The sequence below is a fragment of the Aotus nancymaae genome, unplaced genomic scaffold, assembly GCF_030222135.1.
Source record: "Aotus nancymaae isolate 86718 unplaced genomic scaffold, 86718_ANA_hifiasm-v0.15.2.pri h1tg000048l, whole genome shotgun sequence".
Lineage (NCBI taxonomy): Eukaryota > Metazoa > Chordata > Mammalia > Primates > Aotidae > Aotus > Aotus nancymaae.
Window position 1 is genome coordinate 10,526,530 of NW_026988462.1, and position 14,171 is coordinate 10,540,700.

Below are 14,171 nucleotides of genomic sequence, written 5' to 3' on the forward strand. Positions count from 1 at the left end.
AATTGGTTAAATAATTTAAGAAAAAATGAAATAATACAGTTTAGAAACTTGGCTCTGAAGCAAGAACCAAAGAACATCAGAGAAGGACTAAAGATTTCATATTATTTTATGTTAACTTATTCCTAAGTGATCTAAAAGATAACTTTGAATTAATAATAGTAATGTGTCAAATGATTTTTTACTTATGAATAAGTGAAATGCCACAAGTGACAGAAAAGAAAAATTGGAAATATGCTATTATAGCATACCTGCATTGTACTCTTTAAGTATGAACTCTACATAGTGACTGTTGCAAATAGTCCAGAATGGACAGTGAGGAGAAAGAGTAACTTTATACTAAAGAAATCTGAAAAACACTACTTTAGTCAGTTGATGAAGATTAACAATAAAGGGCTAATGCACAATGAAAGTATGTTTCCTTTAAATGATATCATGAAATAACACATTATTTGTGTGGTTTTCCTCACCCAAACCCATAACCCCAATCTAATCAGGAGAAAAATATCAGATGATTCTCAATGGGGGGACATTCTAAAAGCAGTTCAACTGATAATACTCAAAACTGTCAAGGTCATCAAAAACGAGACAAGTCTGAGAAACAATCACAGCCAGGAGGAGCATAATAAATAAAAGTAATGTGATATTCTGGATGAGATCCTGAATATGAAAAAGAATAGCAGGGAAAAACTAACAAAATCTGAATAAAATATGAATGTTAGTTAACATAATATATCAGTATTTGTTCAATAATTATGGGAAATGTACCATACTAATGTAAGATGTGAATAATAGTCCAAACTGGGTTTGGATATGTATGAACTCTCTGTCCTATATCTGTGACTTTTTAGGGAACTGATGCTGAATCTTTTAGATAGTTTATCTTTTTAAAATTGAATAACCAAGACCTTGACTCAGCAGAGATAATATGACAGCCCAATAAATTCACTCAATGAAAATAAAAGCATTTTGTCATGAGACCAATAGTGAGAGATCTGGGAAGACTTGAGCAGAGAGTCATTTCTTTTTGACAGATCACTTCACTGTTTATCAAATGTACTACAAAAATATGTCCCTTCCATTCCATAAGATTTTTATGAGGAGTGTTCTTTTTCATTAGTTAATAAGATTAAAGAAATTTAGAAAAAGCTATTTGGGTTCCATTGCTACTACTTTAACTATAACTGAGCTAAATTTTGCCAATCATGAGTGATCCAAAGTAGATGTGTAGAATGTGGTATTTGAAGAGTTTTGAATTCGAATTTTGTGCTCTGAGGTTTATATAAAAGAGTTACTTATAGTATTTAATACTACACTGTGGCCCAGCAATCATACTAATACATTATTTTGGTGATATTATAAATCTCACTTAGAAAGCAAATCTCTCTCCTAACTTTTAAATTCTTGAGAGATCCTTTAGTTTTATCTACAAGTACTGGCAGTAGCTTATAATTTAAAATTATATTTGTTTTGTCAATATCGAAATATTAAAATATTTAATTAAACATTAAAACTATAGATATCTGAATTATAAAATTATGCATTGTCAATATTTTGTTAAAAGAAAAAATAGGTATTGTTAGGGTAAATAAATGAAAAATTATGAGAGATAATGTAGGTATATTCATCTGTTCTCACACTGCTATAAAGAAACACCTGAGACTGCGTGAGAAAGGGTAATTTATAAAGAAAGACAAATGGTTTAGTTAGCTCATGGTTCTGCAGGCTCTATCAGGAAGCATGGCAGCATCAGCTTCTGGCAAAGTCTCAAGGAGCTTTCACTCATGACAGAAGGCAAAGTGGGAGGAGCCATCATACACAGCAGGAGCAGGACAAAGAGAGGAGGAAGGTGCCACACACTTTTAAACAACCAGATCTTGTGACAACTTTGTTATGAAAACAGCACCAAAGGGATGGTGTTAAACCATTCATAAAACATCCACCACCATGATCCAACAACCTCCCACCAAGCCTCACCTCCAATATGGGGGTTACAATTGAACATGAGATTTGGGTGGAGACATAGATTCAAATTCATATCAGTAGGTATAAAGTATTTTTAACATGATACTTAAATAACTATGATTAATATTTTTAAGCAGTAAATAAAGGCCAGGCGTGGTGGCTCAGGCCTATAATCCCAGCATCCCAGCACTTTGGGATGACGAGGTGGGTGGATTATGAGGTCAGGAGATGGAGATCAGCCTGGCCATCATGGTGAAACCCCTTCTCTACTAAAATACAAAAAATTAGCCAGGTGTGGTGGGAGGCACCTGTAGTCCCAGCTACTCGTCAAGCTGAGGCAGGGGAATCGCTTGAACCCAGGCTGCAGAGGTTGCAGTGAGCCAAGATCGTGCCACTGCACTCCAGGTTGGTGACAGAGCAAGAAATCTATACAGTTTGGATTTGTGTCCCTGCAAAAATCTCATGTCGAATTGGAGGAAGGGACTGGTGTGAGGTGATTGGATCATGGGGCTGATTTCCCCTTTGCTATTCCCAAGATAGTAAGTGAGTTCTCACAAGATCTGATGGTTTAAAAGTGTGTGGCACTTTCCCCTCGATCTCTTTCTCTCTGCTGCACCAACTATGGTAAGACATGCTTGCTTCTCCTTTGCCTTCTGCCATGATTGTAAGTTTCTTAAGGCCTCTCAGTCATGCTTCCTGTTAAGCCTGAGGAACTGTGAGTCAATTAAAACTCTTTGTTTCATAAATCACCCAATCTTAGTTAGTTCTTTATAGCAGTGTAAGAATGGACGAATACAGAAATACACAGTCAAATGGCAAACATAGTTACTGTAATAATAAAGCAATATGAAAATCAAAATGTTTTTAACAATAAGACTTTAGCTGATAAAATTTATATCTAGACCATTAAAAAAAAAAAGAAGAAAACTAACACAACATTCAGATCTAAATATTTACATACTATTTAACAGAACAAAGAGTTTATCAATGGGCTTAAATTTGTGATATTCAAATGGTTTGCCATATATACACATTTTTGGAATGGATTATGGAAGCCTCATTTATGTCACTAATTATAAGATGCACATTGAACCTGAAGTTAAGAGGCACACTTATTAATTTTAGTCTCCTGTATTACTGGTCAAAGGCAAAGAAGGAGGTTATTTTGTGGGCGGGCATAACTGGTCCTAATTATTATGGAAAAATTAGTTTGTTCTTATATCTTTGGTATGGAACAATCTATTTATAGGTCACCTGTTAATACTTCCATGTCCACTAGCAAAAGTTAATGAAACATTATAGCAATCATTGCAAGTGTAAGTAAGATCATTGAGGCTACAGATAGTTTAGAGATGAAGGTTTTGTTCACCCCAAAGCTCACATCACCTTTCTCCTTTGACAGAGGTTTCCCCATTAGATTTTGCTATTTGATGGAGACTTGAAGACCAAAAAGAGAAAAAGACTTGCTCCTTCCAGTTTACTTGCTGGTCCTATAAGCTTCCGCCTAGCAATGGCCCTTGCCCTGACCTGAATCTCATCTCTATTAAGCCCTTCCTCTGGTCTCCACAGATACCATTACCAGCTAGATGACACCACTGAGGCCTATGTTTTAGAATTTTGGAGTCTCTTAACCAAGCTTTCAGGTTTTGATAATCCCAATGTTATTTTTGTTGTCACTCTGAAGGACAGCCTTCAATTTGGCAACTGCTTCCTGTGATTATTATGTTGTGTTATGTACACAATTGGTACCTGGTGTGGGTGTAGACAAGAGGCTCCCATCTCTTCTGATGAATGTGCGGTGGTGCTGCTAGATACTCCCTTGCTCCCCACCAAGATGGTCCCAACTTTCCCTAAGCCCACACCCAGACTCCAGTTGGGGCAGAGAGTGGCAGAGTCACAGGCTGCTGATGGAGGAAGGAGCTGGGCAGGGTGTGGAGCACCAAAAGTCAGGAAATAGGCAGCTGAGAACCAGACCCAGGAGTGGAGGGAGGCAGTGTGGAATAGCCATGTGTGAGCCCAGACTCCAAGCCCCGGCATATGCTTCCTTGCCTCATCTGACTTCACTTACAAAGCACACATTGAAAGATAAAGTTATTGTTAATTTCAAGATGGCAACCACAGAGCATTAAACTCTTTTTACATTGGGGTTTTGTGTGACTGCACCGGTTGCTTATCTATGATGCCAGCTCTGTACACTGGCAAGGTAAATGCAAACACTCTACTATTATTCAATAAGGAATGCAAATTGCACATTTTTAAGGTCTGTGGAATATGAATGAAAGGATGAGGTCTGATTAACTTCTTAATTGCTTCTACAAATTAAGTGCCTGTCTGGTACTTGGAAATTTTTTTCCCTTGAATCGTTTCCTCAGACTATCTGACTCAATTGCCAGAGTTGCTCTATAAATTACATTTTTGTTGTTGTTGTTGTCTGAAAATTATAATGATTTTATAAGAATGTGACATCAGTCTATATAAGTATGTTTACATCATGGATATTGAAAACCTTATCAAATATTTAATATAATCTATAACCATTTTATTTCTTTTAAATTTAATTAAACATAGATATTAAAACATTTAATATGATTTTTCTTTCCTTGTTTCTGTTTGCTGAATACATAGATTTTTGATCCTTTATCAAAGGTAGTAGCTTTCTTTTTTGCCTAATCACAGAATTTATACAAAATTGATCACTGACATGCTGACTGGCTGGAGAAGAAGGTAATACACATGGCCTTTAATGTCTTCCTTTCTTGATTAACTGATGGAAGGTGCTACTGAAAGGAATGAAAGCAGATAACACAACCTAATTTTTTTTACAAAGCTGCTACTGATCAATCTCCTATAAACAGGCAAATTATATTTTAGATGAAGAGGAATTTTTAGGAAATGCATTGAGCAGGATATCCTTGGTTTCACATTGCCTAGGCAAAGCAAACCTAGGATATAGGAATTGATGAGATATGGCTTTTGGTAGCATATTACAATAAGCTACACAAAGTCTAGGATACAAAGTACAGCTGTTTTACAATGTATGGAGTAACTTACCTGTATCCCCTGTTAGAGGCCCCATACATTGCTTAGGGCCAACGAGCTTTATGTCTGACATGTGAAGGAAGGAATCAATCTGACCTCTCCCTGTTTATCCTTTGTCTGTTTATTAGATCATTAAAATAATGGGCAAAATCTCTGAACTGAGTCTAATTTGGCAATCAAATCCTTTTCATAATTATAAACATATACGAATTTAAACAAGTACAAAAATAGGTATCTTAGCCTCATATTTATCTGGAGAAAGCGGGAAGAAAAATTCTTGATGTTGATGCACACGATTATACACACTTAAAACATTTTAAAAAGCTGTCAACATCTTGGTTCATCACCCTTAACAGCAACCCATAAAAATGTTCTTGTTTTATACATCTTTAATTTGAAAAGCAGAGAAGCGTGATGTTGTGCAGCTTCAATAGCATCTGTCACTCACATCAGGGACATAAGTTTGTTTCCATAATGTGCCTTATCTATATTGAAGTTTTCGCCATAAATCTTGTTTTTTAAATAAGTAAGTTCATGAAGCTTATAATTGGCACATTACACATAATTTTAATATATAAGATGATAGCACCCTCTAACACTGATTTCACTTAATCTTTAACCTGACATATTGCAGGTTTTACAGTAGCAATTCTCACATTGAGACTCCATCTGTTAATGGCAGGAAACAACATTGCTAGACTCCAGGAAGCTGCCAAAAAGTGTAAATGACTTGATATGCTGTGCACTGTGGTGTTCCACTGTACTTAAAGATGCTCTTTTTGTGTTTCCCAAATACATGGTAATGACCATTGAATACAACTGATAACAATCCCTGAAGATCAGTATCAGCTACACATTTTAAGACATGAAGGACACAACAAGTTACATTTACTACGGTTGATGTATAAAAATTCCCATAGTGTCTTTCAGAGAAGTACCTAGGTATTCTGACAGAACTATTAAACATGTCATTTCCTATCAGTGAGCTAAGTTAAGGTTGCCAAATGCTTTCTTAAGCTCTGCAAGTCAGTGAATCCTTTAAGTCACACTACCTTGATTATATTAGTTACAGGGCTTCACATAATCTTTCCAAGCATGTCAAACTGGGATAATGTAAGTATTCAAAAGCAATTTATTTCCTGGAAAATTTTCAAAAAATGCAAAAGACACTTTTCCATAGATTAAATAGGGTAGCACGCCCTGACAAAACGGAGTCTATTTCCAGGTCAGATTAATAAATATTCATTTGACATCTACTGTGTGTCAGGAAATTGCTGAGTGCTGGGTCTATAGATAACGTAAAATATGTTTTCTTCTCACAGAGAACACATCAATAAGTTACTGAAAATGATATACTTACATGGAACTAGAAGGCAATTCATTAAGCATAAGAGCTGCCAAAGAGAGAGAGAGAAGTAACATTGCAGTTTAGGATAGTAGAAATAACTAGAATTTTAATTGACGCTGGCCTAAATAAAAGCAACCTTTAAGACACACTTTTTGTTGTTGTTGAATGATAAAGTTCTATGATTTCTATAACTTTCTTTTCTTATCAACAAAGTGGAAGGTGTTTATGTCTACCAAAGGGGGTAGATTTATTGTAGGAATTAAATGAGATGTGCAAATATATAAAATTCAAAGGAGGAAGAAATTTAATGACCTTTTATAGTCACAGAAATCTTCACGTAAACTATTATACTTAACCAAGGTATTGAATGTTATCTATGTTTTAATAGGGGGAAGACAGAAAGAGAAAACCATATGAAAAAATGTAACACAGATTTCTGAAAAAGCCCATTGTATTTGAAGAGTAGCAATACTATTCTGTTTTTGAATACAAAAATAGATCCAACTTGGAATTATAAAGCAGAATGGTAATATAGGTAGAAAATTTTGGATAAAATTGTTGTTTTCTATATTGAACATTTTTTCTGTGGATGTAGTCATCATTGCATTTTCATCCAAACATGCTGTAGAATTTGGATGTGTTTTGCTAATTATTATTATTAGTTTTACTAATAATTATTATATTTGAAATAAGATTAAATTAGCATCAGAAGGCAGTCAGTCTAAAATTGTGCTACAAATTCTCTAAAAGGAAAAGGTTCTGCAGTGTCTGCTTCATATGGAGGCTTATACTATCTAGAATGTATCTTATAGGAAACACATTAAAAAATATGTTGAGGCAATTATGTTAATATTTGAAATGTAATACAAATATATCATCAGCATTATAAATTTATAAAGCAATTATTAATCATACAGTATCAATACACTATGAAAAGTTATTTTTATTTAATTATAAACTTCTTTGTGTATTTATATAATTATCTCACTCTCACAAGGCAATATTAATAGGCTACATACATTAATTCATCTCTTGGGAAAGACTATTCACATAGAATTATCACTGAAGTATGAAACTAATTTTACTGATTCAAAAGTTCTATAGTTTTTATTTTTGTCAATAAATGTGAACTCATTTTTCATGACTTTTAAACTATAAATACAGTTCTGATACATTTTAAGTAAATTCAAGTTACTTTTCAAAGTTATTAATTTTTAAAATTCACTCAGAATAATTTATCATAATATATCAAATATGAGAAAGTTCATACATTATTTCCTTTTTTGCCTAGTATTAATGGCGGACCTGCTTACATTAACACAAGAAAATATTGACCCCACTGTTTTACATAGTTACAAAGAACATTCAAAAAGACTTGCCCCTCTGACTCATTCATATATTCACTCATTCACAAAGTATACAACACTCAGGTAGAATTTTTTTTATCTCTCCAAGTGAAAAATACAGGTTCCCTGGCTTCCAAAAATGGTATTGTTATATTACGTACATTTATTTGGTTGGCTAATTTAAATATGTTCTCAGCTTAAGTGTCAAAATCTTGATTCTTCTCATGCTAAATAAGTCAATTGGTGTCATGAATTTGTTTTTATGAAGCTCACGGCAACCTGTTACCTCCGTTATGCCATTGTTGTTCACATCCGTTGGTCTTTTGCTGACATGCAGCTACGTTTTGCATCATCTTCCAGATGTCTACAACCAAGTCTTATGCCTGCTATCCTCTTTCTATCAACATAGAATCTCCTAAACTCTTGTCTGGTTGAACCTACAGACAAATTTAGCATCTGCAAATTAGTTCAAATTTTGTTTTTGGACTTAAAAAGGCTGTTTTTACATTAACATTACAGTTATGAAAGTTAAAATGTAAAGCATAAAATAACTTGTTAACCCAGAAGAGTTAACAAATGAAATTTAAAAAACTGTAGCTCTGGGTGTAAGTTAAAATTGTACCAGTATACTAGTAACAAACATCACAAGTAATAGGAATTTAAACAAAATAAACATTTTTTCTATTATAAACAGCAGGGTGTTAGACAACTGTGGAATGTTGGATTATTTGTGGATATTGTTCCGAATGTTTTCCTGTCTTCCTGGAATAGAATTTTGCATCCCTTTGTTTCTAACCTTTCAGTGCCTCATCACTTGGACTTAACCATATGACTTGCTTTGACCAATAAAATATAAGTGGAAATTCTACAATGCCAGTTCCAAGAAAAGTCTTAAGGAAGTCTAGAAACTTTCCACAGCCTTCTATACATCCCCTCTGTCCCAAATCAGAAGAACACAGACTAGGAAGCTGTTGATCCTTTAGCCTGGATTCTGGAGTGAAAACAGCTAGAGTAGACTTGAAAGTCTAAAGTCCAGCTGACCCCCAGCTCAGATTAGTGAAAATACAGTCCACCACCCACCAACCTGTGAGCAGGAAATAAGTATTTTTTGTAAGCTACTATATCATGCAGTGTGTATTCAGAATAATTATACCAAATTTATCTCAAGTTATCAGTTTTCCAGGGATAGTCTGACAGCTACCTGTTGAGACCTCAGACACTTTTATCTTTTAGGCACAATATATTTAACTGACTTCCATCTTCAAGCAAACAGCTATTCTCAAAATGGCAATTGAAATCTACAGATAACATTTTCTAATATGTGTATTTGCCAAACTTACCTACGATAGAGCCATAAAACTGTAATCTTTAACTAGGAATATTGCCCGTTGTAATAAAATTGTGGTTCTTTCACTAAGAAAATAATGGATATTGAACAGAAATCTGGTAATCACTGCCAAACTCTAAAGTAGCCCTCTGTTGTAGGCTAAATTGTGTTCTCCCCAAATTTATATGTTGATATCCTAACAGCCATAACCTCAGAATGTGACTATATTTCAAAATAAGGTCTTTAAATAGGTATACTTAAGTTAAAATGAGGTCATTAAAGTAGGCTCTGATATCCAATATGATTGGTGTCGTTATAAGAAAAGACAATTAGGGCAGAGATGGGTACAGCATGATAACCATGTGAAGACACAGGAGATACACAGTCTCTACAAGTCAAAAGAGAGGCCTCAATAGAAAGTGACCCTACCAACTTCTCGATCTCAGACTGCTACCTTCCAGAATTGTGGTGCTTTCTTACTGCAGTCTTAGCAAATAAATGTATGTTTTGATACCAGGAGTGAGGTACTCCTGTAACAAAAGCCTAAAGATGTAGAAGTGGCTTTGGAACGAGGTAACAGAAGCTGGAAGAATACCGAGGTGTATGTTAGGAAGAAAAACCTACATTGCCCAAAAGAAAGTTGGTAGAAATATGGACATTAAGGGCAGTTCTGCTGAGTACACAGAAAAAAGGAGAGCTGCAGAGAAAGCTTCTATTTTCAGAGAGAATGCATATATAATCATGAATGGAATATCAGTAGATAAATGAATGTTAAAGATGCTTGTGGTGAGGCCTCAGATAGAAATGAAGACATGATAGTGAGAATTGGGGGAACGGTGATTCTGGTTATGAAGTGGCAAAGAACTTGGCTGAGTTGTGTCTGAGGGTTTTGTGAAAAATAGAACTTCTAAGTGGTAAACATGAATAATTAGTTAAGAAGAGTTCCAAACAAAGTATTGACGGTGTGTACTGGTTTCTCCTTGTTGCTTACAGCAAACTGAATGAGGAGAGAGATAAATTGAAGAATTGTTTGGCAAAACAGAACCAAAACTTGAAGACTTGGAAAATTACCAGCATATTTATGTTGCAAAGAATTTTGGGATGAGAACATCAAGGATATGTCTGAGCTAGAAAGATCTGCTGGAAAGATTACAGGTATGTGACACAGTAAGATATGTGTATTGATCTCTGTACCTGGTTGCTTATACAGTACTCCTAAAAATCTTGTAATTTCCTGAGTGATGGGAGTGATACAAGCATCTTACCCAGATTGTCTAAGTTCCTTGAAATTTCTTGGGTGACAGGAATCTTTTAATATGAGGCCACTCTTGGTGGGCTCCCAGACAGCTTCAGGGTGGGGGCAGGTCACGAGAAAGACGAAGCCATAATTAGAAGCCAGAAACATTTAGTCCTACCCCTACATCCTTTGGCAAGGGGAGTAGGGTTAGAGATTGAATAAATCCATGATGCTCCCATGAATGAAGCCTCTACACAGATTCCTAATCTATTGGATTCAAAGAGCCTCTGGGTTGGTGAACACATTCACTTGCCAGGAAGGTGGTGCACTCCAACTCCACAGGGACAGAAGTTACTCTATTAGGACCCTTCTGGACTTGGCTCTATATACCTCTTAAACAGGCTGTACATTTGTATCTTCTATAATATCCTTTATAATAACCTTGTAAGCTTAAGTAAAGTGTTTCCTGAGTTCTATAAACTGTTACAGAAAATCACTGAACTATTGAACCAGAGAAGGAGATTATGAGAAACCCTGATTGGTGATACTTTGTGGTGGCAGTCTTAGAAAACTAATATACTATCCCAACATCCCACTTACCTACTGTATTCTACTTTAATTTTCTTATTCTTAGTTATTTTCTTATAAAATATAATCACATCACTCTATTATACAGATCATTTGACTTCTGCTTCGTACTTTAGAATTTTTGGTTAATAGATTTATATTGACTTTGTTTTCTATAAATTTTTGATTAATTATTAATTTTAAATAATGTATCTTGTATATATTGATCTATTACCTGAAGATCAACTTAAGATCCTCAATTGACTAATTTCTTATTTACCTTCAAACTTCTCTATACCTTCCCTTTTCTATTGCTAAGGTTTACATATGAAAATTCTGTTCTGTAACTGTAACAGTAACTTATGCTTTGTTTCAAGATTTGTTTAAATAATTAAAAACTGATAATAGCATTTACAAAGTGTTAAATATACAAGTATAGCTAGAGGACTAGACCTATTTAAAAAGATTCAAAATTATTTCTCAGCAAATGTCTGCCGTTAGCAGTTAAATATTAAAAACATTATGATCAGATTCACAACATTTTCTAAATTATGAGAATAACTAAAATTATGTCATGTGTATGCTTTCTTTTTTATCTGAATTGTCTTTTATAGATTCTCAGACCCATGAGATTTATTAATTGTGTTTATTTTTTCTCACTGACAGAAGAATAATTTGCTCATCTATTATTCCTACTACTACCCAGACTCTGTACTGTACTTCAGAAAATTTACTGATTTACAGAAAACCTATTCTCAGAAACTTGTAAAATTTTGTTCAATGTCAACAGTCATTTTCTAGGAGAGGTGCACGGCTTTTATTATAGTGCTGTTATTCTTCGTACTCTGAAATAGAATGCATTTTGGATGGTGTATTTTCTGTTTTGGTTTTAACTAGTTGGGAATATTGATTTTTTTTTTTTTCTCTTACAGAATTCATTCTCTTTTGACTTTTTCATTAAGCGACATTGTGAAAGAAGTGAAATTTCTGAGTCTTAGTATATCTGAAAATGTTTCATTTCTCTTCTTACTTGGTGGATATTTTGATGGAATACCAAATCTTAGACAGAATATCTTTTGCTTAGATTTCTGAAACCATTATTTTATTCTCTTTTGCCAAATTATGTTGTTGATGTGAAATTAGGTGTAATACAATCTTCATTCTTTTTATGGTAGCGTGCATAATGTTGGTACGTGTTTTACTTTTGAAATTTCACGAGAATGCATGCTGGTCAGACCGGCTGTCTGAGCGCTGGATCTCCCCCTTCCTAGAACTGTCAATTTAATCTAATCATTTTGCCCTCTCTAAAATTAATTGAAAGTACTTTAAACTTGTCAAGTATTATGATACGGCCATAACTTTGTCCTCTTTTCACTGAACAATTTTGTCCAATTGAAAGAATACACTTCATTCCACACACTTAGATGGACTTCTATTATGGGGCATCCTAAAGCTTTTGGTAGCAGGTATATTGATCATCCTTTTAATTTAATTCTCCACAGAAGGATGGGCTTCAATCTGCTTTTATTGATCAAAGTTTTTCTCAGTTTTGGTTTTAACAAGTTGGGAATAAGAAAGTTGCTTCCTCCAACACTTAAAGTTCAAAAGAATGTTGGACTCTTAATATTTCTTTCTTGCAAAGTGGTGAATTCTTTTCTGAACTCATCTCCTCTCTGTAGTGCCTTGACAAATAGAGCACACTGTGATAAAAATGTTTTGTGAACATATCATTGCATACGTTTCCCTAGTTTCCTTGGCAGACCAATTCTATAACAAATTACTCTTCTCACCTCCCAATCCCCCAACCTCTGTAGCTAAAGTAGGCAGAATAGCTTGGAGGTTTGTGTTGCAGACTGCAGTGTCTGTGAGTCACACTCTGAGTGGAAGCCTGTCTCCAACACGTACCAGCTGTGCAATTTCAGGCTGATATTGCCTGCCTTCTTCGTGTCTCCTTTCACTCACCTGGGAATAATGACAGTTTCTTTCTCATTGAGCTGTTATCAGGAAACTGATCGATCAATCAGTTGATCTACCAATAGATAGATAAATCAGAACATTAGCTAGAATTTTCTAAGAGCAGCTGCAAAGGTAGGAGTAGTTATAATTACTATTTAATAAATTGTCATTAGCAACAGGACAGTGGGTAGGGAGGTGCCTGGGTGCTAAATCCTGATGCAATATTTAGAAGACAGGTAATTTACACTTTTTTTTCCTTTAATATTCTGCTATTTGGGGCAATTTCAAGGCAATTGGAAGCAACAATTAACCTGCCACCATGAAGTCAGGCCCCTAAGTTTTGTAGATAAAAAGTAACATTTTAAAAAATGTTTTTTAAATTAGTTACCAAATGGTTGATCTATTACCTTATCTGAAATTTTCCATAGGTAGTGAATATATATTTTCTTAATCAACCAACATCACTTTCTCTCTTTGGGATTGCAGAACCTCAGTTTGCCATAGAAAATCCATTTTTTAATGGGTTGGAGAAGGGCCTTATGCTATTTCTTTCTATTATAAAAAAAAGAGTAGGCAGGCCTGATTCCTTGGACTTAGAAATCAAAGAATCCCATTTCCCTGGCTTCAGTCATTAGTTAGTTTGCTTGCAAAATAAAATCTTTCACATCACTATAGGATCCATGCATAAAATGAGGGTGAGGTCTCAATACATATTTTAAAAATCTTAAATATTAATTTATTTCTGGTCGTCGCAAGATGATAATACACTCTTTGATGTTTCGATAACAGGTTGTTGACTTACTTAGCTTGAAGAAATTTATATAACTGCTTAACAAAAGGCATTCAAAGCTCTATAGAATCATAAGTATCTATGATTATTTTTGTTATTAATTCTACTTATTTATTAATGTGTTTTATTATTTATACATATTATCAACTTTAAAACTATTATTTTCCATGTATTCTAAAGTTTAGGTTTATTTAATCACAGTTATATTGATGAAGATCTTCAGATAATTGCCCTTATTAATATAATTAATCATTTACAGAGCCAAAATTAAAACCCAGGTTTATGAGACATAAAATAATTTACTATTTATAATCATTCTGTGTTTACTTTATTATTCAACTGTTACCAGTGTCTGCTGTACATTACCTGAAGTAATAATTTTCAAAAGGCCAATAAGTGCAAGTGTAGAAAAGTTTCATGGTATTGCATCTGGGAAAAGCCAAACTCTTTACTTTAAAATGAGTAACCTCTCAAAGCATCAAAAAGAAAATATATAGTCTTTGCCTTGGCTAACAATATTCTGGAAAATGCAATATACTGATCAGGAGATACTAGACATCAAAAACAGGAAAATAAGGTCAAAATAAACAATGAACTAT